The sequence below is a fragment of the Monodelphis domestica genome, chromosome 1 (assembly GCF_027887165.1).
Source record: "Monodelphis domestica isolate mMonDom1 chromosome 1, mMonDom1.pri, whole genome shotgun sequence".
Classification (NCBI taxonomy): Eukaryota; Metazoa; Chordata; class Mammalia; order Didelphimorphia; family Didelphidae; genus Monodelphis; species Monodelphis domestica.
The window spans coordinates 294688760-294712893 of record NC_077227.1 but is presented as its reverse complement, the minus strand read 5'-3'; the positions used below and the strand labels follow the sequence as shown (position 1 = coordinate 294712893).

The following is a 24134-nucleotide window of genomic DNA, read 5'->3' as shown; positions in this document are numbered from 1 at the left end:
CCTTATTTTGATATTTATTTCATCTATATCCATGAACAACTTCTAACACAACATAAATAGTAATAAACAAGATTCATCCTAACAAGGCTAAATCTCATCCACCACCACAATACAGCAATGAAACACCACTAAAATTCTGACCAATGCAAGTCACTACAGTAAAATTAATGAATTCAGTCAATTGATAGGTGGCTTGTACTCCTTGTTATGGCTGCATCTCCCCCTCACCCCAGTGAAATAAACCCTCTCTACCTTCCAAGTCATTTTCTGCTGGAGAGTTGCTTATTCCATCCCATGATTGGTTCTGTCACTCCAATATTTGTTTTGAGGTTTTTTAAGACAATATTTGTCTTAAGGTTGGTTTTGAGGAAATTCTCACAGTGGTTCCAGCTTTCTGTGCTTCTACCCTGCCCTCTTGACTCCACCTCTCAGGTCAATGTAATATTCATTTTCTAACATTTCGAGACCCACATTCTCTCCACCCCTCTCTTCTCAGCCCTCCCTGATAGAGGATAGAGTAAACTTAAACTATCTGCTATTGTTATATTTGTGTTATCATAGAAAAAAATTCCATTTTTATAATGTTGTGGCAAAAGGCGTCTTAAAACATGTTAACATGAGAAAAATTAAGTGATAAATGGTCTGTTTTAATTTGCATTTCTGGGATAGTCCTGGCTCACTGTATTGCTGAGAATAGCTAAGTCTTTCACAGTTGTTCATTGTACTATATGACTATTACTGTGTACAGTGTTCTCCTGGTTCTATTCACTTCACTTATATAGGTCTTTCCAGGTTTTTCTGTAATTCTCCTACTTATCATTTCTCATAGCATAATAGATTGTGAACATATACCATAACTTTGCTCAGCTTTCCCCAATTGATGGGCATCCCTTCACTTTACAATACTTTGCCGCCACAAAAGGGACCCATCAATTAGGGAATGATTAAGCAAACTGACATTTAATTATGATGGAATACTGTTGCACTATATGTAGCAAGGAACAGGCTAGTTAAAAAAAAATCTTGGAAAGTACTACATGAGATAATGAGCAGTGAAATGAGAAGAATGAAGTGAACATTAAACACAGCTACAGAATTAATACTGGAAGATTAAATTGTGAATGTTACCCCTAGTGAGTGGCCTGAAAGGGAGAACATGAGAGACTTGATGTGATGGTTCCCCAGATGATACTTTTCTGTGAAACAGGGAGGATGAGTAGTAGCTGGGACATTAGTGGATAAAATATACTAATAAAAAAAAAAAGAGAAGAATGGGATAGCCAGAAGGAAACCCAGATAAGCAGAAAAGCTTTGAAAGTTTTCTGTGGGATTTATTATGTAAATATGAAAAAAAGTAAGCTAAATATATGAGATTTGTGATTTCACTTATGCATAGTTCTTGTTTTCTTTATATATATATGAAGATTCTTGTTTTATTTGGCTTCTAATTCTTTGCTACCACAAAGCAGAGTTGCTATAAAAATTATGGAATATATAGATTTTTTTTTCCTTCTCCCTGATCTCCTTGGGAAATTGTATAATAATAATTATAATAAATAAATAATAAAGGCATACAAAGTTTTATAACTCTCTGGTTATCATTTCAAATTGCTTTCCAAAATTATTGGATCAGTTCACAGCTTCATCAATAGTGTGTCACTGTCCCCATTTTTCCATATCCCCTCTAACATTTGTCATGTTAGCCAATCTGATGGGTGTGGGATTATATCTCTGAATTGTTTTGGTTTGCATTTCTCTAATCAATAGTAATTATAGTGTTTTTCATAAACATGTACATGGATTTTATTTCTTCATCTAGAAATTATCTATTCATATATTCTTTACCCATTTATCAACTGGGGGATGGCTCTAATTCTTGTCAATTTGACAGCATTATCCATATAGTTTAGAAATGAGATCACTATCTGAGTTTGTCTATAAAACTCCCCCACCCCCAATTTTCTGCTTTTCTTCTAATCTTGACAACATTTATTTTATTTTTACAAAATCTTTTAACTTAATGTACTCAAAGTTATTCATTTTACATTTCAGAATTCCTTTCTTCTCTATAAATCTGATTTACTTATTATAACTCCTTTTAAGTCTAGATGAGGTATCCATTTTGATCTTATCTTAGTGACTAGTGTAAGATATCGGGTTATACCTCATTTCTACCAAACTACTTTTTTGTTTAGCAATAATTTTTACTAAATATTGATATCTTGTTTCTAAAATCTGGATAAAAGTTTTTGTAAAATACAAGGTAACTATAATTTTTTACTACTGGCTTATGTCTGTTCTGTTCCACTGATCTCTTTCTGCTTTACTGCTTTATAATACAATTTAAACTCTGGTACTGCTAGACCACCTTTCTTTACATTTTAAAAACTAATTCTTTAGATATTCTTGATCTTTTATTCTTCTAAATGAATTTTGTTACTATTTTTTAACTCAATTATTTTTTTTAGTAATTTACTTGGAGTGGTATTGAATGAGTAGATTTCTTTGGGCAGGATTGTTATTTTATTTTTTAATTTAAATTAATTTATTTAGTCAATTTAGACCATTATTCCTTGGTTACATGAATCATATTATCTCCCTCCCTCCCCTACCTCCACTCTTCTTGTACCTGGCCCACAATTTCATTGGGTTTTACATGTAACCTTGATCAAAACCTATTTCCATATTGTTGGTGTTTGCATTAGGATGTTCATTTAGAGTTTACATCCCCAACCATATATATCCCCATAACCCATGTATTCAAGCAGTTGTTTTTTCTTCTGTGTTTCTACTCCCACAGTTTTTGCTCTGAATGTGGATAGTGTTTTTTCTCATAGATCCCTCCAAGTTGTTCAGGATCACTGCATTGCCATTAATGGAGAAGTCCAAGTCCAAGAATGTGGTACATTCGATTGTACCACAGTGTATCAGACTTTGTGAACAATGTTCTCCTGGCTCTCCTTTTGCTCTGCATTAATTCCTGGAGGTCATTCCAATTCTCATGTATTTCCTCCAGTTTATTATTCCTTTCAGCACAATAGTATTCCATCACCAACATATACCACATTTTGTTCAACCATTCTCCAATTGAAGGGCATCCCCTCATTTTTCAATTTTTTTGCCACCACAAAGAGCGCAGCTATGAATATTCTTGTACATGCCTTTTTCCTTATTATGTCTTTGGGGTACAAATCTAGCAGTGCTATGGCTGGATCAAAGGGCAGACAGCCTTTTAGCACCCTTTGGGCATAGTTCCAAATTGTTCTCCAGAATGGTTGGATCAGTTCACAAATCCACCAGCAATGAATTAATGTCCCAACTTTGCCACATCCCCTCCAGCATTCATTACTTTCCATTGCTGTCATATTAGCCAATCTGATAGGTGTGAGGTGATACCTCAGAGTTGTTTTGATCTGTATCTCTCTGATTATAAGAGATTTAGAATACTTTTCACGTGCTTATTAATAGTTTTTATTTCATTGACTGAAAACTGCCTATTCATGTCCCTTGCCCATTTATTGATTGGAGAATGGCTTGATTTTTGTACAATTGGTTTAGCTCCTTGTAAATTTGACTCATTTGACCTTTGTCAGAGGTTTTTGTTATGAAGATTGTTTCCCAATTTGTTGCTTCCCTTCTAATTTTGGTTGCATTGGTTTTGTCTGTACAAAACCTTTTTAATTTGATGCAATCAAAATTATTGATTTTACATTTTGTGACTTTTTCTAAGTATTTCTTGGTTTTAAAGTCTTTCCTTTCCCAAAGATCTGACATGTATACTATTATGTGTTCACATAATTTGCTTATAGTTTCCTTCTTTATATTCAGGTCATTCACCCATTCTGAGTTTATCTTGGTGTAGGATGTGAGATGCTGATCCAAACCTAATCTCTCCCATACTGTCTTCTGATGTTCCCAGCAGTTTTAATCAAATAGTGGGTTTTGGTTCCAAAAGCTGGGATATTTGGGCTTGTCTTAGACTGTCTTACTGAGGTCACTTACCCCAAGTCTGTTCCACTGATCCTCCTTTCTGCCTCTTAGCCATTACCAAATTGCTTTGATGACCACTGCTTTATGGTATAGTTTGAGATCTGGGACTGCAAGGCCTCCTTCCTTTGCATTTTTTCATGATTTCCATGGATATTCTTGATCTTTTGTTCTTCAGGATTTGTTCTGTAGGGTTGTTATTTTAATTATATTGACTCTGGTCATCCATGAACAATTACAATTTTTTTATTTATTTACGTTTGACTTTATGTAAAAATTGCTTTATAACTTTTTTCCATGTGGTTCCTGCATTTCTTTTGGCAGTTATACTCCCAGGAATTTTATTCTATCTGTGGTTATTTTAAATGGGTTATCTCTTTCTATCTTTTCCTGTAAGATTTTTTTGTTAATATATAAAAATGCTGATGACACAAGGATTTATTTTATATCCTGCTACTTTAATAAAGTTACTTATAGTTTCAGGTAATTTTTAGTTGAACCTCTGGGATTTTCCACATATTCCATACTGTTGTCTGTAAAAATAGTTAGTTTTATTACCTTTTTTCCCATTCTGATTTCTTTTATTTCTTTTTCATCTTATTCTGCAATTGCTAGCATTTCTAATACTATATTAAAAATTACTGGTGATAGTGGGAATCCATGTTTCATTCCTGATAGGAAAGCTTCTAGCTTCTCCCTATTACAAATAATAATAATTTGCTATTGGTTTTAGGTAGATGCTTTCAGGTTGTTTTTTTTTTTTAAGAAAAACTTCATTTATATCTATGTTTCCCAGTTGTTATTTTTTAAACCTTACCTTCCATCTTAAAATCAATACTCTGTATTGGTTCTAAGACAGAAGAGTGGTAAGGGCTAGACAAATGGAGGTTAAGTAACTTGTCCAGGTCACTCGGCTAGGAAGTGTCTGAGGTTAAGTTTGAACCCAGGACCTCCCATCTCTATTCAAGGTTCTCAATCCACTGAGTCACCTTGCTGCCCCACCTCAGTGTTTTTAATATGAATGTGTGTTATAATTTTCTCAAAGGCTTTTTCTACCTCTATTGGCATAATCATATAGTTTTTTAATTACTTTTATTATTGGTATTATCAATTATATTGATAGTTTTCATTATATTAAACCATTTCAGCAATCACAGTATAAATCTTGTTTGGTCACAATGTGTTATTTTTCTGACATATTTTTGAGTCTCCTAACCTAGTTTTATTTTTGGTTTTTGTACCATTTATTAATGATATTTGTCTATAGTATTTTTTTCTCCTTTTATGCTTTTCCTGGTTTAGGCACTGTGTCTACTCCCTAAGATATTTTGTCTGTTAAGGGAGGGGAGATGTCCATTTCCAACCTTCGTCCTTAGACCTGGAACATTACCTGCATGTCTTGGACCTTTGTCCAGTTTCCTAGACCCCAGGTTTAGTTTGTCTCTGTCATTTTGTTGATTTATTTTATAAAACCAACTCCTAGATTTAATTTTTATTAATACAATGGTTTTCTTATATTTCTTACATTCAGTTTTATTGATCTTACCTTTAATTTTTGGGATTTAGTTTAGTTGAGGTTTCAAAATTTGTTCTCTTCTAATTTTTTGAAGATTCATTCCTAATAATCCTTTCTTTATTTTTTTTCATAAAAACACAGTCATATAAATTTTTCTCTATTGCTTTTACTGTATCCCACAGGTTTTGGTACAATGTATAATTATTATCATTCTCTTTAATTAAATATTTTATTATATCTGTAATTTGCTTTTTTACTTTGCTCTTTTACTTACTTTCTCTTTATGATTAATTTATTTAGTATACAATTAGTTTTTACTTTTAGTTTCCATGATCCCTTATATATAATTTTATTGCATTAAGGTCTAAACAAGATGCATTTAATATTTATGTATGCTTTTCTACATTTATCAATAATTTTTGTGTGTCCTAATACATGGTCAATTTTTAAAGGTTTCTATGGTCCTCTTAGATGAAGGCATGCACCTTTTTATTCCCATTCAATTTTCTCCAAATATCTATCATATTTAAATTGTCTAAGATTCTATTTATCTTTGTGATTTCTTTCTTAATTTTTTATGGGTTAGATTTTTTCTGGTTTTGAGAAGGGAAAATTGAAGTCCTACACTATTAATATTTTGCTATTTTTTCAGCTGGAACATTTAGTTTTTCTTTAAAAATTTGAATTTAATAAAATTTGGTGCATATAAGTTTAATATTGACAGTTCTCCATTATGCAGGGTACCTTCTAACATAATATAATTTCCCTGCCTATCTCTTTTGATTATATCTATTTTAGCTTTAACCTTGTCAGAGATCTTGACTGCTATTCCTGCTTTCTTTGTATCAGCTGTGTCTCACATTTATAAATGAGTTTCTCATAAACACCATATTGTCAGGTTTTGGTTTTTGATCCATTTCATTATCTCTTTTTGTTTTATGGGTGAATTTATCACATTCACGTTCAAAGTCCTTATGACTAGTTGTGTATTTTCCTTTGCTGTGTTTTTCCTCAGGATGCCTTTCTTATCTTTTCTTTCTGTATCCCTCCTCAGTTGTTTGATTTCTTCTGTCTATTCCCTCTCCAATTTGCACTCCTTCTTAGAAATCTTTCTTTATTCCCTTTGACATCCTAGTTTCACATTTGTCCATTTACCTAAATTTCTCTCCAGTGTCCCTCCTCCTAATCTTTTAGTCTTTATACTCTTTGCCTTTCCAAAAGTCTCTTTCTTCTCTCCAAGTTATTCCCTTCAATTTCTTAATAGGAGTTTAATTCTAAAAATCTCTCCCTTATATCCTATGTCCTTCCACAGTCCCTTTAATTTACCACTCATCTCTCTTTCTTGATATTTGCTCACTTCTAGGTATCACTCCTTTTTCTTATCCCCTTGCCTTCCTTTCTTTTAATCTAGCTTTCCTTCTCTTAGTCCCTTAATATTTTAAGGAAACTCTTAGTTCCACCCTTTATCATATCAGTTTTCCCTTATGTTTCTCTGTAAGTTAAAAATTTTACTCTTGTAGTTCTCTATGTTGCTTTCTCTTTAGCCCAGATCTGTTGAGAGTAGGGCTCTAGTTCTAATAGCCCTTCACCCCCTCCTTCCTTTTCTCTTTGACAGTTTTCTCATTCCTCTTTTACATGAGATAATTGTTCCAAATTAACTCTTCCTCTTCCTTGTCTCTCTCTCTCTATATATATGTTTGTTATTATATTAAAGCTCATTCCATTATATTAAACTCTATATCAAGTCTTCTATTGCTATATGCCCATTCAAAGTATTCAGGTAATGATGTAATTCCTAAGGATTATAGATAGCATTTTCCCCTAAAGGAATTAAACCATTTGACTTTTTGGGTCACTTTTAATTGGTCTTTCACAATTATCTTTGTATATTTCTTATAGAGCAGATTTTCTACTGAGTTCTGGGGTTTTCCCCAAGAATAGTTGAAACTCTTTTAGTTTGTTAAATGTCCATTTTAAAAAAATCTTGCATAATTATGATCAGCTTTGATGAGTATATTATTCTTGACTGTATATTCATTTTTTTATCTCTTTGAAATACTGTGTTCCATGCCCTTCATTCTTTTACTGTTGAGGCTGCTAAATATTTTGTTATTCTGACTGTATCTTCACAGTCTTAAAATTGTTTTTTTCTTATTGCTTGTAGTATTTTCTCCCCAATGCAGTAGCTATAGAATAATGATGCTCCAGTGTATTTTCATCTTGGGGGTCTCTTTGTAGTGGTGATTAGTGAATTTTTTCATTTTCTGGCTTATCCTCTGTTTTTAGAATTTCTTGGCAGTTTTCATTGTTGATATCTTGAAGCATGGTGTCTAACCTCTGTTTTTTATCACAACTGTGTGAATGCAATTATTTTTATATTGTCATTCCTTGAAACATTTTCTGGGTCAGTTGTCTCTGTGATAAGATGTTTCATATCCTTCTCCATTATTTCATTCTTTTAATTTTGCTTTATTATCTTGAGTAGTTGTTAGTTTTTCTTTGCCCAATTCATGTTGTTAATGAATTATTTTCTTCTGTGAGTTTCTGGATCTTGTTTCCATTTGGGTGATCTTTCATAATTTTCTTGATTCTCTTACATTGCTAGTTTTTTTCTCTAATTTCTTTGAGGTCTTTTTTTAAACTCTTACCTTCTGTCTTAGAATCAATACTGTTAATTGGTTCCAAGGCAGAAGAGTGATAAGGGCTAGGCAATGGGGGTTAAGTGGCTTGCCCAGGGTCACATAGCTGGGAAGTATCTGAGGCAAGATTTGAACCTAGGGCCTCCTGTCTTTAGGCCTCCTGTCTTTAGGCCTAGCTCTCAATCCACTGAGCTACCCAGCTGCCCCCTCTTTGAAGACTTTTAAGAACTCTTCCAAAAGTCCTTTTTGAGCTTGCTGCCATTTAGTTTTTCTTTATTATGTTAGATGTAGCAATTTTTACTTCACTGTCCTCTGAGTTTGTCCCAGGTTTTCTATGTCTCCATTATAGCTATCAATAGGTGGCTTCTTTCTCCTTTTCATGCTCATTTTATTTTATGTTAGTGGCCAGGCCAGTAGACTTAATTATTAGCCTTATTCTGGAACCCCAAAGTTCCTAGTTTGTTGAGGGACAGTGTCTCAGGTTTCAGGATTTTGGGGCCCTAATTCGATTTTAAAAAATTTCTATCATTTAGGGTCAGATGTAGTAAGGCCTAGTCCCAGACCTCAGGTGCTCTAACTAAATGTATCACAAGCAGGAAGCCCACCTCCCTCTGTGGCAGTAACCAGGGGCTCTCTACTCCTAAGGGTGACCATAGCTGATGGACCCCAGTCCCTGAACAAGCACATTCACCAATGGTTGGTTCTTCCTCATTCCTCTTCTCCTTATATTGCAGTCGAGGACAGAGTAGGTATCTAGTTCTTATTCCTCAGGCCTCCAAAATCTTTTCCTAATCTGCAGTATGGCCAAGGCCCTACTCTTAGGACTTGTCACTTGCGAACTCTATGTTGTCCCCTCCATCAACCCCCATTTATGTATGAGTTGTGGGTGGGTCTCTGGAGCCAAGGTCACAACTAATACTGCAGCTCCCAGGGCTCTCTTCCTGGTATCCTCCAGGATGCAAACTCCAGGCTTCATCAGATAAGGTGAGTCATGTCCATAGGTGCTACGTTGTTCATTCCACATTGTTTCCTCTTGTTCTCTTCCCAGGGTTTTCACCTTCTTGATTCTCTGTTGTTTGTTCAGTGATGTCTGTATTATTCTCTGGGACCCAATACCAGGGAAGTCAGAGACCTTTCCATATTGTCCTTAGCTGCTCAGAATCACTCCTGACCTCTACCTGTTTTTGCTGTTCTTAGAATTGATTCTATGGAGTTATTTTTGATTGTCTGTGGGAGGCATGAGGAGGGCAAGGAAGAATCGCAACCTATTCTGCCATCTACATTTCATTATCTTAACTTTTAAAATGATATTATTTGTTGTGAACAGGGGAAAAATGGGACGCCAGGAGGAGCTGCCTGGGTTCTTCTTGAAGAATGAGGGTGGATATATGGTGAAGGGAAAATGAAAGCATTCATTCTTCTGATGTTCAACAGTCCATATTTAATTTCTATACACAGTAACCAACTAACTCCATCTTCTACATTCTGTCTACCTACCACTAAAAATAGCTAAAGCAGCGCAGATATACTTTTGCCCACGGGAAAGTCAAGATCCCCAGCATACTCACACAGTCACCCAAAATAGATACCAGGAATTGTTATTCTCTTCAAATTCTAGAAACCCAGGGCCTTCCTTGAGCAATGGACAGATAATATACCTGGAGTACTGGCCTTGGTGATCTCATAATGTCTTAAGGCTTGTCTCTATTCTGGGTCCACACTCCCTGTCTGACCTTGTCCAAAAATGCCTAGGAAGGGAACAGAGTAGAGTAAAGAGGAATCAACTCTCTAAGTTCTCTACAATTATTGATTGTTTAGATGATTTGTTTTTTTAATAATTTATTCTCCAGGATTAGATTATTTAGTTTCTAATTAATTTTTAATCTTTCTTTCCACAGCCCTTAATGGAATGTATTTTTTTTATTATAGTATGGTCTGAAAAGTATGCATTTAATGTTTCTGACTTTATACATTTGGTTGCAAGGCTTTTATGCCAGCTTTTTGTAGTTACCATTTATGTCTGAGAAAATGCTATATTAATTTCCATTCTCATTTAGTTTTCTCCAGAAATCTATCATATCTAATGTTTAAAAAAATTATGAACCTCTACTGCTTCTCTCTTACTTTTTTTTTGGTTATATTTATCTACTTCTTAGAGGGGAAAGCCCCCCGCCCCACTTTCATTATTTCCTCCTGTGGCTCATTTAGCTTTGCCTTTAGTAATCTGTTTTTATGCCACTTGGCCACATGAAGAGGAATTACTTCTTGCCAAGGAAAACCTCTCTTTATCAACAAGTAAATCTCATCCTATCCCATCTTTTCCAACAAATTACTCTGTTACCCCAACTCTTTCACTTATTTTCAATCCCTCCCTGTCTACTAGTTGATTCTCTATTGCCTGTGAATATTCTCATGTCTCCAATATTATCCACAAAAAAACTCCCTTCACTACCAAATACCATTTCTTTCCCCTCTTTTTTGGATAAATTCTACACTTCTTAGCTGTACTGGCTTTCAACCCTATCATTCAACCAAAATTGTTGACCCTCTAAAATTGTTAACTCTCCAAAGTTACCAATGACATCTTAGTAGTAAAATCTATTTGCCTTTTCTAAATCCTCATATTTCTTGATGTTTCTGAAGTCTTTGTCTCTATCAGTCGTCCTCTTCATGATACTCCTTTCTTCCTACATTTTCCTGACTATTCCCTCCTGACACATTACAACAGATTGTGGAAAAACTCTCTCAAAATTTGAATGCTCATAAAAGAGAATGAGCCAAAGAGAAAACAACTCAATGAAAAGCTAAATATTAAAATTCTATTCTGCTTTTTAAATTTTTCTTCTTTTTCTCTTCTTAACTATCTGGCCAATCCCAAGTCTCATTTATTAGATATTCACCCAGGTCATACCTGCTAATCACAGATAACTACCAGTACTCTATCCAAGGCCCTCTTCTCTAATGCCTCTAAACTATTTCATCTGGCGATCTCATTAGCTACCATGGACTCAGTTATCCTCTTTAAAAACAATGATTCTCAAATCTTCCTCCATAGGTCTAATCTTCTGACTCCTAGACTCACATCTCCAAATGCCTATTGGATATTTCAAACTGAATGTTTCACAAACATCTTAAACTCAACATGTCCAAACTAAACTAATTTTCCCCCCACCAAATCCTTTCTTCTCTTGAAATTCCCCATTAGTTTGAGTGATACCAACACCATCCTACATCACCTAAGATCACACCCTGTGTGTCATCCTTGACTCCTCATTCTCCACCTTCATACCCAAAAAGTTATATAAATATAACATAATTTCAAAACATTTTTTGTACATACTCTCTTCTCTCTTGACACTACCACTACTCTGCAACAGAGTCTCATCACCCAATGCCAAGACTATCATGATAGCTTGTTGATTGAAATTTTTGCTTCAAATATTTCTGTCCATTCTTGGCTCAATTATAAAATTGATGTTTCTAAAGTACATGATTGACCATATCATACACACTATCCTGCTCTCCTTTCAATAATCAAGTGACTTCCTATCACTTCTAGGGTCAGATATTAAAACCATCTCCTTTCCGTTCAAGGCCCACCACAATCCAGGTTCCATATGCCTTTTGATTCAGTGACACTGGCACTATTGCTGTTGTTCAAACAAGACATTCCGTCCCCTGACTCCAGGTAATTAAAATTTTTTTTCTTCATTTTATTCCAGTAACAAATTTACATATATTTCCCAAAGTTACATGATTCATGTTGTCTCCCTCACCTTGCCCCTCCCCACTCCTGGCGCTGACAAGCAATTCTACTGGGTTATACATGTATTATCACTCATAACCTGTTTCCATATTATTCATTTTTGTAAAAGAGTAATCTTATAAGACCAAAACCCCAAATCATATATCCAAATAAACAAGTGACAAATCATATGTTTTCTTCTGCATTTCTACTCCAATATTTCTTTCTCTAGATGTGGACAGCATTCTTTTCATAAGTCCCCCAGAATTGTCCTAGATCATTGTATTGCTGTTGGTAGCAAAGTCTTTTTACATTTGATCATCCCACAATGTTTCAGTTACTGTGTGTAATGTTCTCCTGGTTCAACTTATTTCATTCTGCATCAGTTCATTTAGGTATTTCCAGTTCTTTCTGAAATCATCTGGTTCATCATTCTTTATCGTACAATAGTATTCCATCACCATCATACATCACAATTTATTCAGCCATTCCCCAACTGAGGGACATTCCCTAAGTTTTGAATTTTTTGACACCACCAAAAGAACAACTGTAAATATTTTTGTACAAATAGGTCCTCTCCCATTTTAAAAAATCTCTTTGGAATAGAGAACTAGAAGTGGTATTGCTGGATCAAAAGGCCATCCCAAATTGCCTTTCAGAATGGTTGGATCAATTCATAACTCCACCATTCATGTCCAAATTTTGTTACACCCCCTCTAACACTTATTATTTTAATTTACTGTAATATTGGGCAGTCTTGCATTTCTTTAATCAGGAGGGATTTAAAACATTTTTCATATGATTATTAATAGTTTTGATTTCTTCTTTTGAAAACTGCCTATTCATATCCCTTGCCCATTTGTCAATTTGGGAATGTTTTGGTTTCTTATAAATTTGACTTAGTTCTTTATGTATTTGAGAAATGACACCTTTATCAGAGAAATTTGCTGTATAATTTTCCCCCAGTTTGTTACTTCCCTTCTAGTGTTGGTTGCATTGGTTTTGTTTGTAAAAATATTTTTTAATTTAATAAAATCAAAATTATTCTTTTTACATCTAGTAATGTTCTCTAACACTTGTTTGGTCTTAAATTCTTTTCTCAATAAATCTGACAGTTAAACAATTCTATGTTCACCTAATTTTCTTATACTATCACTTTTTATGTTTAAGTCATCTATACACTTTGAATTTTTCTGGATATATGGTATGAGATATTGATCTAAACTTAATTTTTGTCACTGTTTTCCAATTCTCACAGCAGTTTTTGTCAAAAGGTGAATTCTTATCCCAAAAGCTGGCATCTTTCAGTTTATCAAACACTGGATTACTGAGGTAATTTACACCTAGTGTATTCCATTGTTCCATCCTGCTGAGAAGAAGGTATATTCCTTTTTATCCCTGTTCAGTTTTCTTCAGATATCTATTAACTCTAATTTTTCTAGCATTTCATTCACTTCCCTTACTTCTTTATTATTTATTTTTTGGTTTGATTTATCTGGTTCTAAAAGGGGAAGGTTGAGATTCCCCCACTAATATGGTCTTATTATCTATTTCCTCCTTAATCTCCTTTAATTTTTCCTTTAGAAATCTAGATGCTATGCCATTTGGTGCATGAATGTTCAGTATGATACTACTTCATCATCTATAGTACCCTTTAACATAATGTAATTTTCCTCCTTATCTCTTTTAATCAGCTCAATTTCTACTTTGACTTTCTCTGGTATCATGATTGCTACTCCTGCTTTTTTTTACTTTAGATGATGCATAATAAATTCTGCTCCTTCCTTCTACCTTGAATCTGTGTGTGTCACCCTGTCTCAAATGTATTTCTTGTAAACAACATATAGTAGGATTCTGGATTTCAATCCACTGTTCCTCCTCACCAGTATTTTGCTTTTTGTTCCCCCCTGACTTCCCCTCTTCCCTTGTCTTATTCCCCTTCTACTTCTCAGTAAAATAAGATAGAGTTCTATATCCCACTGAGTATACTTGTTTTTCCCACTCTGAGCCAGTTAAGAAAAGAATAAAGTTCAAGCACTGCCCATTACCACTTTTATCCTCTCCTCTCTATAATGATTTTTCTCATCATTTTATGTTATATAATTTACTGCCTTCTATCTCTCCTTTCCCTTTTCTTTCAATGCAACCCTTTCTTTCACTGCTTGATTGATTTTTTGTATATCATTCATATGCATGCATATATCATACATACATATCTTTCCATATCATCATATTTACACACATATTATGTCATCATAATCTGCTCACTTCTCCACCTTCTTTCTGAATAAATTCCTTCCATCTTCTCTACTATTAAGAGTAATTTTTGAGACTTGCAGAAATGCTGTTTTCATGTATACTCATAAACATTTTGACCTTAATGACTCCCTTAAATTTTCTCTTTCTTATTTACATTTTTGGGCTTATCTTGTGTCTCATGTTTGTCCTTCAGAGTTTTTGTTTAGGTATCACTTATTCCTCAGGAAAACTTGGAAATCTTCTATCTTATTTAATGTTCACTTTTTTTTCTCCTGAAAGAATATCCTCAGTTTTTTCTGGATAGATGGCTCTGTGTTGTAAACCTAGATCTTTTGCCTTCCTGAGTATCATATTCCATGCCTTTTGATCCTTTAATGTAGAAGCTACTAGGTCCTGTGTGATCCTGTTTGTAGCTCCATGGTATCTGAATGGTATCTTTCTGGCTTCTTGAAGTATTTATTTTTTCCTTGGATTGGTGGCTCTTGAATTTAGCTATTACATTCCTGGAATTGTCATTTGAGGATTTCTTCCTGGAGGTGATCTGTTAATTCTTTCAATTTTAAATTTATTTTCCTGTTTGAGGATCTCTAGGCAGTTATATTTAATAATTTCTTATAATATTATGTCCAAGGTATTTTCTTCATCATGACTTTCTGGTAGTCCAATAATTCTCAAATTCTTTCTTCTAAATCTATTTTCTAGATCAGTTGCTTTTTTCAATAAGATGTTTCATTTCTTATTGAATTTTTTCATTCCTTTGATTCTGCTTTATTGTTTTTTGATTTCTCATGAAATCATTAGTTTCTAGATGGTCAATTCTGATTTTTAAGGCCTGGTTTTCCTCTCTCAGTTTTTGGTTCTCCTTTTTCAACTGACTCATTTCTTCTTGCATTACTTTAATTTCTTCTTGCATCACTTTCCTTTCTCCTAACATCACTTTCATTTCTCCTTGCATCATTTTCATTTCTCTTTCCCACTTTTCCTCTGCCTCTCAATTGGTTTTTGAAGCCTTTTTTGAACTCTTCCAGAATCTATGTCCAATCCATATTTTTCTTTTGGACTTTGGGTGTGTTTCCTTTGCTTTCACTGTCCCATTCTGTGTCTGTACCTTGCTCTTTGTCTCCATAAAAATTCATTAGAGGCAGGTGCTTTTTTCGTTGTTTGCTCATTTTTCCTATCTAATTATAGGTAGGCTTTAGGGTATGATGTGATGGTCTAAGGGCTGAGAGCTCGGAAAGCCCCCTCCCCCTGCTGACTCTATTGACTCTTCTTAAAGACTTGCCTCAGGCTTAGGTGTAAGCTTTTGGTCTCATTGTGATCTTGATAAGGTCAGGAAGTGGTCAAATTCTAGCATCGGGTATATAATTGAAAATCTGTTACCCTAAAAGAAGTACATTTCTGGGGAGCCCACTGATTTCCTGTCATTATGTATTTCCTGTAGACAGGGGATATTAGGTGGGGACATGGAGGTTCTTGCCTCTTCCTGTCCCGATCTTGGTGGTGGTAAGGCGGAAGTTTGAACTGGCTGATCAGCCATGGACTTGTGGTCTTTATTTTGTATTCTCTTTATTCCTTGATTTCTAATGATCATTAATAAATCTCCTAAAATATAATATTTTTATTATTGACATTTAATTTTAATTTTTACACAGACTTGGTCTCAAGTTTTTGGTTTCACTGTGTCCTTGATCCAAAGAGGCACACTCTTGATTGTCCTGTTTTGGAGCTCCACACTGAGCTTTAAGCAAAAAGATCAATACTTAGTACTTTCATTCACCCCAAAGTGTGAATTAAGTCCTGGTCCCAAGCCCAGACCAGAATTCCCTGGGCTGGGGATCCAGACTTCACAGGTTTGAAATTTCAGGAATATTGGTTGAAGGTGGTATAGGTTGGTATACCACTATTTGCTCAGGCATCATTTTCTAGATGTTGGCTCAGGCATAAGTTCCTGATCCTTAGACAGCAGATGTGGGGTGGGAGTGTGTGTGTCTTGTCTTACATTGCTCTTCCCTCCTTGCCACAGCTTCCTGCTGGGTCTGCTCTCCTCTCACCCCAGTGCCACAAATGTTCATTGCCTACCTTTTTGCTTTTTCTTTTCTTGAAAGTTGTTTCACTCTGTCTCCTTGTAGTTCTTTCACTCCTGTATTCATTTTATTGTGATATTTTAATCTTGGTCAGATAGAATTCTCATGGTGGCACAGCAACTGAGAATTACTCAGCCATCTTGGCTCCACCCCCTAATTTCTCCTTTAAAATTCATATGCTATACTATTTGTTGGGTACGTGTTGAGTACTGATATTTATTTCTTCATTGCCTATACGGCCTTTTATCAAGATATAATTACCTTCCTTAGCTTTTTCAGGGATCATGCTTACTATTCCTTCTTTCCTTGTCTCAATCAAAGTCCCCAGATTCCACTCCAGTCTTTTACCTTGAATCTGTGTATGTCTACCTGCCTCAGATACATTTCTTGTAAACAACATATGGTAGGATTCTCGGGTTTTTTTTTTTTTATCCATTTTGCTATCCACTTCTGTTTTATGGGTGAGTTCATCCCATTTTATTTACATTTATGATAACCATCTGTGAATGCCCTTCCATTTTGAATTCCTCTTTTAATTCTGATCTTTTTCCTTTAGTTCTTTCCCTCCATTCCAGAGTTTTGCTCTTGATCACATTAGCCCTTCTCCCCCCTTTATATTACTCCCCTTCCCACTGCCTCCCTTCTTATTCTCTTCCCACTTCTCTATAGGGTGTAATAATGCTTTAAATGCTTAAATTGTCTATCTTGGATTTATTTTTCAGGTCATTTGTTTTTTCAATGAGATATTTCACATTTTCTTCTATTTTTTCATTCTTTTGATTTTAATTGTTTCTTGATGTCTCATGAAGTCATTAACTTTTTGCACAATCTATTTGCCCAAACCTAATTTTTAAAAACTGAATTTCTTCCATGACCTTTTGATCATCTTTTTCCTTTTGGTCCATTCTACTTTTCATGGAACACTTTTTGCCAATGGATTTTTTTGTTTCTTTAACCACTTGACCAATTTTGTGTTTGAAGCTGTTATATTCTTTTGGTATTACTTTCATTTCATTTCCTCATTTTTCATGAATCTGTTTTATTTGATTTTTTGAATTTTGTTTTCAGTTCTTCAAGAGATTGTGAACAATTCCCATTTTGGGGGAGTTGATTTTGCAGGTGTTTGCTTGGATCTCACCATTTCCTGTTCTTTTCTCATTCTCTGTCAAAATTTTCAAGGGTCAAGAGTTCTTCTTTTTTGCTGCTCTTTGCTCATTTTCCCACCACTGGACTGGGAAATCTACAAATTGTTTGCCAATTCTGCCTTAGCTTCTTGCTATCTTCACTGTTGCCATAGAGGCTTGAGACTGTCCAGTGCTATAGACCTCTGGACCTTTCTGCTAGGGTCTGGGAATTCAAGGGATGGTTCTGAGATGATTTTTTGATGGTATAGCCCATGATCCACTATCCCGAAGTCGTTTATGCCCTGGTTCTGAGTCTGGCTCGGCAGGTGGCAGGGTGATTGGTCTGTCCTGCTCAGTGAGCAGTTTTGCTTCCAGTTACTCCTTATATAGTGAAAATCAACTGACTTTGCCTACCTTTCACATTATGTTCAGTGGAAGAGCCCCCTCATTATGGCTGCTTTGAGTTTTGCTCCTTTTGAGTCACCTTTTAACAATCAATTTGGAGGGATAGTCAGAGTCATTTTAGGCTTTTGTTGCTATTAAACCACTATCTTGGATCTTCCTTATACTTTTATTGACTCTCCCTCTAGACTTAGAATTCTCTCTCCATTTTCATTTTGTCTCCAGATTTCCCTGAACTCTTTCATGTCCCAGCTAAAATATCACCACCTACAGGAAGATTTCCCATATCACCCTTAATGCTAGTGTCTTCCTTTAGTGGATGATTTTCAATTTATACATAATAGATATATGGACATATACATACATAGCTTATATAATATTTTCCCTATTACAATTTAAGCTCCTTAAAAGTGGGGACTATCTTTTATCTTTCTTAATATCCCCAGTGCTTTTTACAGTGCCTGTCATATAGGGAGAACTTTTTTGAAACCCTTACTTTCTGGCTTTACTTACTTTACTTTCTAATCACTCTAATTAAGAGTGGTAAGAGTTGAGAGAGAACTGAAGGCAGGCCGGTCTTTTTGGAACCTTCCTCAAAAATGAAGCTCCAAGGGACTTCCTGGTAAACATGGTGACAGGCTAGATGCAAGACTCTTCTACTCCTCAGCACCCACCAATATAGACTACTTCAAAAGACCAAAAAAAAAAATTCAGAAGAAAGAAGGGACTCTACAGTATAGTGCAGCATTGAAGGTACATGGAATTTGGGCATTTCCACACCATAGGGGGGGTGAAAAAACTCCCATCAAAACGTGAGCTGATCTATCCTCCCCCACCCCACCTAAGGAACCAGAGTCAGAGCTAGCGCGAGCCAGAATCAGTGAGTGAATAAAGGGCACATCTAGAATGAGTAAGGGGCACCTGTAGGTCTTTGGAAGCTGAATAAGACCACCAAACTACCCCTAAGAGCAGCTTCACTTGAAACACCAGCAGGCTGAAGAGCGCAGACCATGGGTAATCGGGGGAAGATAACACAGAGAATGGAATCAAACAGCAAAAGCTTCAGAGATTCGAGAGCTTGCCATAGGCAAAATCCTTGCTCCTTACCTCCATACACAGAGAGCCTGCCCATCTCACTCAGATTTCTGACTAAAAAGGGGAGGAAAAACCTCCACAGTGATGGCAAACTGTGCCCAGGAGTGGCAACCTCCCTCCAAGCAAAACAAGAAGAAGGGATTGACCCTCGAAAATTTTTATGGAGGAAAAACCCAGGCTATAGAGGAAATAGATGAGGAAATTCAAATAAACCCAAAACCTTGCAAAAAATGGAAATTGTCCACAAGCTCTTGAAGAATTTAAATTTGAGCTTATCAAAAAGATGGAAGCCTTCTGGCAAGAAAAGTGGGAAATAGTTCAAATAAAAAATAACAGTTTAAAGGACAGGAAGTCCTAACTGGAGAAAGAGCTGGAAGTCATGAAAAGCAGGACAGACCAAACTGAAAAGGAAAACCAAACTTTAAAGACCAGAATTAGGCAACTGGAAGACAATGATCTTGCAAAACAGCAAGAATTAATAAAGCAAAGTCAAAAGACTGACAAAATAGAAGAAAACATAAAATATGTCACTGAGAAGATGACAAATCAGGGAAACAGAGCAAAGAGAGACAATTTGAAAATCACTGGTCTACATGAAAAGTCATAAATAAACAAAAATCTTGACATCATACTACAAGAAATCATCCAAGAAAACTGCCCCGATGCTCTTGAACAAGGGGGAAGAATAGACATTGAAAGAGTTCATAGAATACCCTCTACACTAAATACTCAAAAGACAACTACCAGGAATGTAATTGCTAAATTCCAAAGCTTTCAAGCTAAGGAGAAAATTCTACAAAAAGCCAAAAAGAGACAATTCAGATACCAAGGAGCCCCAATCAGGATCACAAAAGTCCTGGCAGCTTCCACACTGAAGGACTGCAAGACCTGGAACATGATGTTCAAAAAGTCAAGAGAACTGAGTCTTCAACCAAGGATGACCTACCCATTAAAACTGACTATATACTAATAGGGGAAAGTATGGGAATTCAACAAAAGAGAAAATTTCCAAGTATTTGTAAAGAAAAAAAACAGAACTAAGTAGAAAGTATGATATCCAAACATAAAGATCAAGAGAAACAAAGAAAGAGAGGGAAAAGGGGAAAAAGTTTTTTTTTATTCAAAATCTCTTCTATAAGGGCTACAATTAGATCAAATTATATATATATATATATATGTATGTATGTATATTAATATATGGGGAAATGTCATTTGTGACTCTCAAAAATTATATTCACTATTATAGTTATAAGAAGAATCATTCACAGGAAGAGATTAGGGCATTAAGGCCTATAAGATGATATGCAAAAAAGAAAAATGGAGGAGGAAATCAAAGATTGCACCAAGAGATACTTGAAGAAATAAAATAAATAGGATAATCTTTATCACACAAAGATACACATGGGAAGGGGGGGGGGAGAATACTCTCATAAGAAGTAGAGGAAGAGAGTGCTAATAGGTAATACTTTAATGTTACTCTCAGTGAAATAAATTCTGAGAGGGAAGAGCATCTAGATCCATTGGGGTCTTGAATTCTATCTTACCCTGCAGGGAAATGATAAGGGAAAACTAAGGGGAGTAGGGAGTAGGGAGTACAAAAAGTGAGGGAAAGAGAGGGAGGAACTTAATACACTCTAAAAAAACCAGAAGGGAAGAAAAAGGGAGGGGCCAGAAAGGGAAGCATATCAAGGGAGTTGTTTAGGGGGGTTGATTAAAAGTAAATCACTGTTTTAAAATTATATAGTAAAAGAAGAAAGGACAGAACTAGGAGAGGACATGAAAATGCTGGGGAATTCACAAGTGACAATCATAACTTTGAACATGAATGAGATGAACTCACCCATAAAATGAAAACAAATAGAAGAGTGGATTAGAATCCAAAATCCTACCATATGTTGCCTACAAGAAAAACAGCTGAGGTAGACACTCAAAAGATTACAATTAAAGGTTGGAGCAAAATCTATTTGGCCTCAACAGATATAAAGAAGGCAGGAGTTGCAATTATGATATCTGAAAAAGTCAAAGTAAAAATAGATCTGATTAAAAGGTATAGGGAAGGTAAATACATCCTGAAAAAAGGGAGTATAGACAATGAGGAAATATCAGTAATCAACATGTATGCACCAAGAAGTATAGTATCCATATTTCTAAAGGAGAAACTGGTGGAATTGAAGGAGAAAATAGATAGTAAAACTATACTAGTGGGAGACCGGAACCTACCACTATCAAATTTAGATAAATCAAATAAAAAAATAAATAAGAAAGAGGTAGAAGATGTGGAAGAAATCTTAGAAAAATTAGAGTTAATAGATATATGGAGAAAAAGAAATAAAGACAAAAAGGAATACGCCTTCTTTTAAGCAGCACATGGTACACTCACAAAGATTTACCATGTACTAGGTCATAAAAACATGGCAAACAAATGCAGAAAAACAGATATAATAAATGCAAATTCTTCAGATCATAAGGCAATAAAATAATGATCAGTAAGGGTACATGGAGAGCCAAATCAAAAATTAATTGGAAACTAAATAATATGGTTCTCCAAAATCAATTAGTTAGAGAACAAATCATAGAAACAATTAATAATTTCATTAAAGAAAATGAGAGTGATGAGAAATCCTTTCAAACCTCATGGGATGCAGCCAAAGCAGTACTCAGGGGGAAATTTATACCCTTGAGTTCATATATTAACAAATTAGGGAGGGCAGAGATCAATGAATTGGACATGCAAATCAAAAAACTTGAAAGAGAACAAATTAAAATCCCCAGAAGAAAACTAAATTAGAGATCCTAAAAATTGAGGGAGAAATTAATAAAATCAAAAGTGAAAGAAATATTGAACTAATAAATAAGTCTAGAATCTGGTATTTTGAAAAAACAAACAAAATAGACAAGTACTGGTCAATCTAATAAAAAAAAGGAAAGAAGAAAACCAAAATAACAGTATCATAGATGAAAAGGAGACCTCACGTCCAATGAAGAGGAAATTAAGGCAATTATTGAAAACTATTTTGCCCAATTATATAGCAATAAATATGTCAATCTAGGTGACATGGATGAATATTTACAAAAATATAAATTGCCTAGATTAACAGAAGAAGAAATAGAATTCTTAAATAATCCCATATCAGAAAATGAAATTGAACAAGCCATCAAAGAACTCCCTAAGAAAAAATCCCCAGGGCCTGATGGATTCACAAGTGAATTCTAACAAACATTCAAAGAAGAGCTAATCCCAATACTATTCAAAATATTTGACATAATAAGCAAAGAAGAAGTTCTACCAAATTCCTTTCATGACACAAATAAGATACTGATTCCAAAGGTCAAAAATGGAGAATGAAAACTAGACTAATCTCCTTAATGAATATAGATTCAAAAATCTTTAATAGGATACTAACAAAAAGACTCCAGCAAGTCATCACGAGGGTTATTCACTATGATGAGGTGGGATTTATAACAGTAATGCAAGGATGGTTCAATATTGGAAAAAACATCCACATAATTGACCATATCAACAAGCAAACCAACAAAAATCACATGATTATCTCAATAGGAACAGAAAAAGCCTTTGACAAAATACAACATTCATTCATATTGAAAACACTAGAAAGATGGGAATAGAAGGGTCTTTCTTAAAAATAATAAAATGTATTTATCTAAAACCATAAGCCAACATCATTTGCAATGGGGATAAACTATATGCATTCCAATAAGATCAGTAGTGAAATAAGGATGCCAATTATCATCTCTATTATTTAACATTGTACTAGAAACACTAGCAGTAGCAATTAGAGAAGAAAAAGAAATTGAAGGTATTAGAATTGGCAATGAAGATACCAAGCTATCACTCTTTGTGGATGATATGTTGGTGTACTTAAATAATCCTAGAGAATCAACTAAAAAGCTAGTGGAAATAATCAACAACTTTAACAAAGTCATGGGATACAAAATAAACCCACATAAGTTATCAGCATTTCTATATATCTCCAACATATCTCAGCAGCAAGAATTAGAAAGAGAAATTCCATTTAAAATCATCCTAGAAAATATAAAATAATTAGGAATCTATCTGCCAAGACAAACACAGGAAGTATATGAACCAACTACAAAATGCTTTCCACACTATTAAAATGAGTTCTAAACAATTGGAATAACATTAACTGCTCATGGGTAGGACAAGCTAGAGTAATAAAGATGACCATCCTACCCAAAATTATTTACTTATTTAGTGCCATACCTATTGAACTACCAAAAAAGCATAACAAAGTTCATTTGGAAGAACAAAAGATCAAGGATATCCAGGGAAATCATGAAAAAAATGGAAAGAAAGGTGGCCTTGCAGTACCAGATCTCAAACTATAACTATAAACCTGTGGTCATCAAAACAATATGGTACTGGCTAAGAGACAGAAAGGAGAATCAGTTGAATAGACTTGGAATAAGTGACCTTAGCTAGACAGTCTATGATAAGGCCAACGATCCCAGCTTTTGGGAGCAAAATCCACTATTTGATAAAAATTTCTGGGAATATTGGAAGACAGAGTTGGAGAGATTAGATTTGGATCAACATCTCAGACCCTACATCAAGATAAACTCAGAATGGGTGAAAGACTTGAACATAAAGAAGGAAACTATAAGTAAATTAGGTGAACACAGAATAATATACATGTCAGACCTTTGGGAAAGGAAAGATTTTAAAACCAAGCAAGACTTAGAAAGAGTCACAAAATGTAAAATAAATAATTTTTATTACATCAAATAAAAAGGTTTTATACAAACAAAACCAATGCAACCAAAATTAGAAGGGAAGTAACCAATTGGGAAACAATCTTCATAACAAAAACCTCTGACAATGTCTCTTTACTCAAATTTACAAAGAGCTAAACCAATTGTAGAAAAAATCAAGCCATTCTCCAATTGATAATTGGGCAAGGGACATGAATAGGCAATTTTCAGTTAAAGAAATCAAAACTATTAATAAGCACATGAAAAAGTGTTCTAAATCTCAGATAATCAGAGAGATGCAAATCAAAACAACTCTGAGGTATCACCTCACACCTAGGAGATTGGCTACCATGACAGCAAAGAAAAATAATGAATGCTGGAGGGCATGTGGCAAAGTTGGGACATTAATTCATTGCTGGTGGAGTTGTGAATTAATCCAACCATTCTGGAGAGCAATTTGGAACTATGCCCAAAGGGCACTAAAAGACTGTCTGCCCTTTGACTCTGCCATAGCACTGCTGGGTTTGTACCCCAAAGAGATAATAAGGAAAA

At 34.8% G+C, this 24134-nt stretch overlaps 1 protein-coding gene across 32 annotated transcripts in view; it reads left to right on the top strand.

Annotated features, from left to right (window-relative positions):
• LRFN5 (leucine rich repeat and fibronectin type III domain containing 5) overlaps positions 1–24134 on the top strand; it is a 336860-nt gene that overhangs the window by 250367 nt on the left and 62359 nt on the right. For 7 of the 32 annotated variants that reach the window (XM_056821053.1, XM_056821039.1, XM_056820987.1 and 4 more), the window contains one exon: positions 11737–11830. The exons of the other annotated variants lie outside the window; for them this stretch is intronic. The gene's annotated coding sequence lies outside the window, so the exon portion shown is untranslated. The remainder of the gene's footprint in view (positions 1–11736; positions 11831–24134) is intronic. 32 annotated transcript variants of the gene reach the window in all.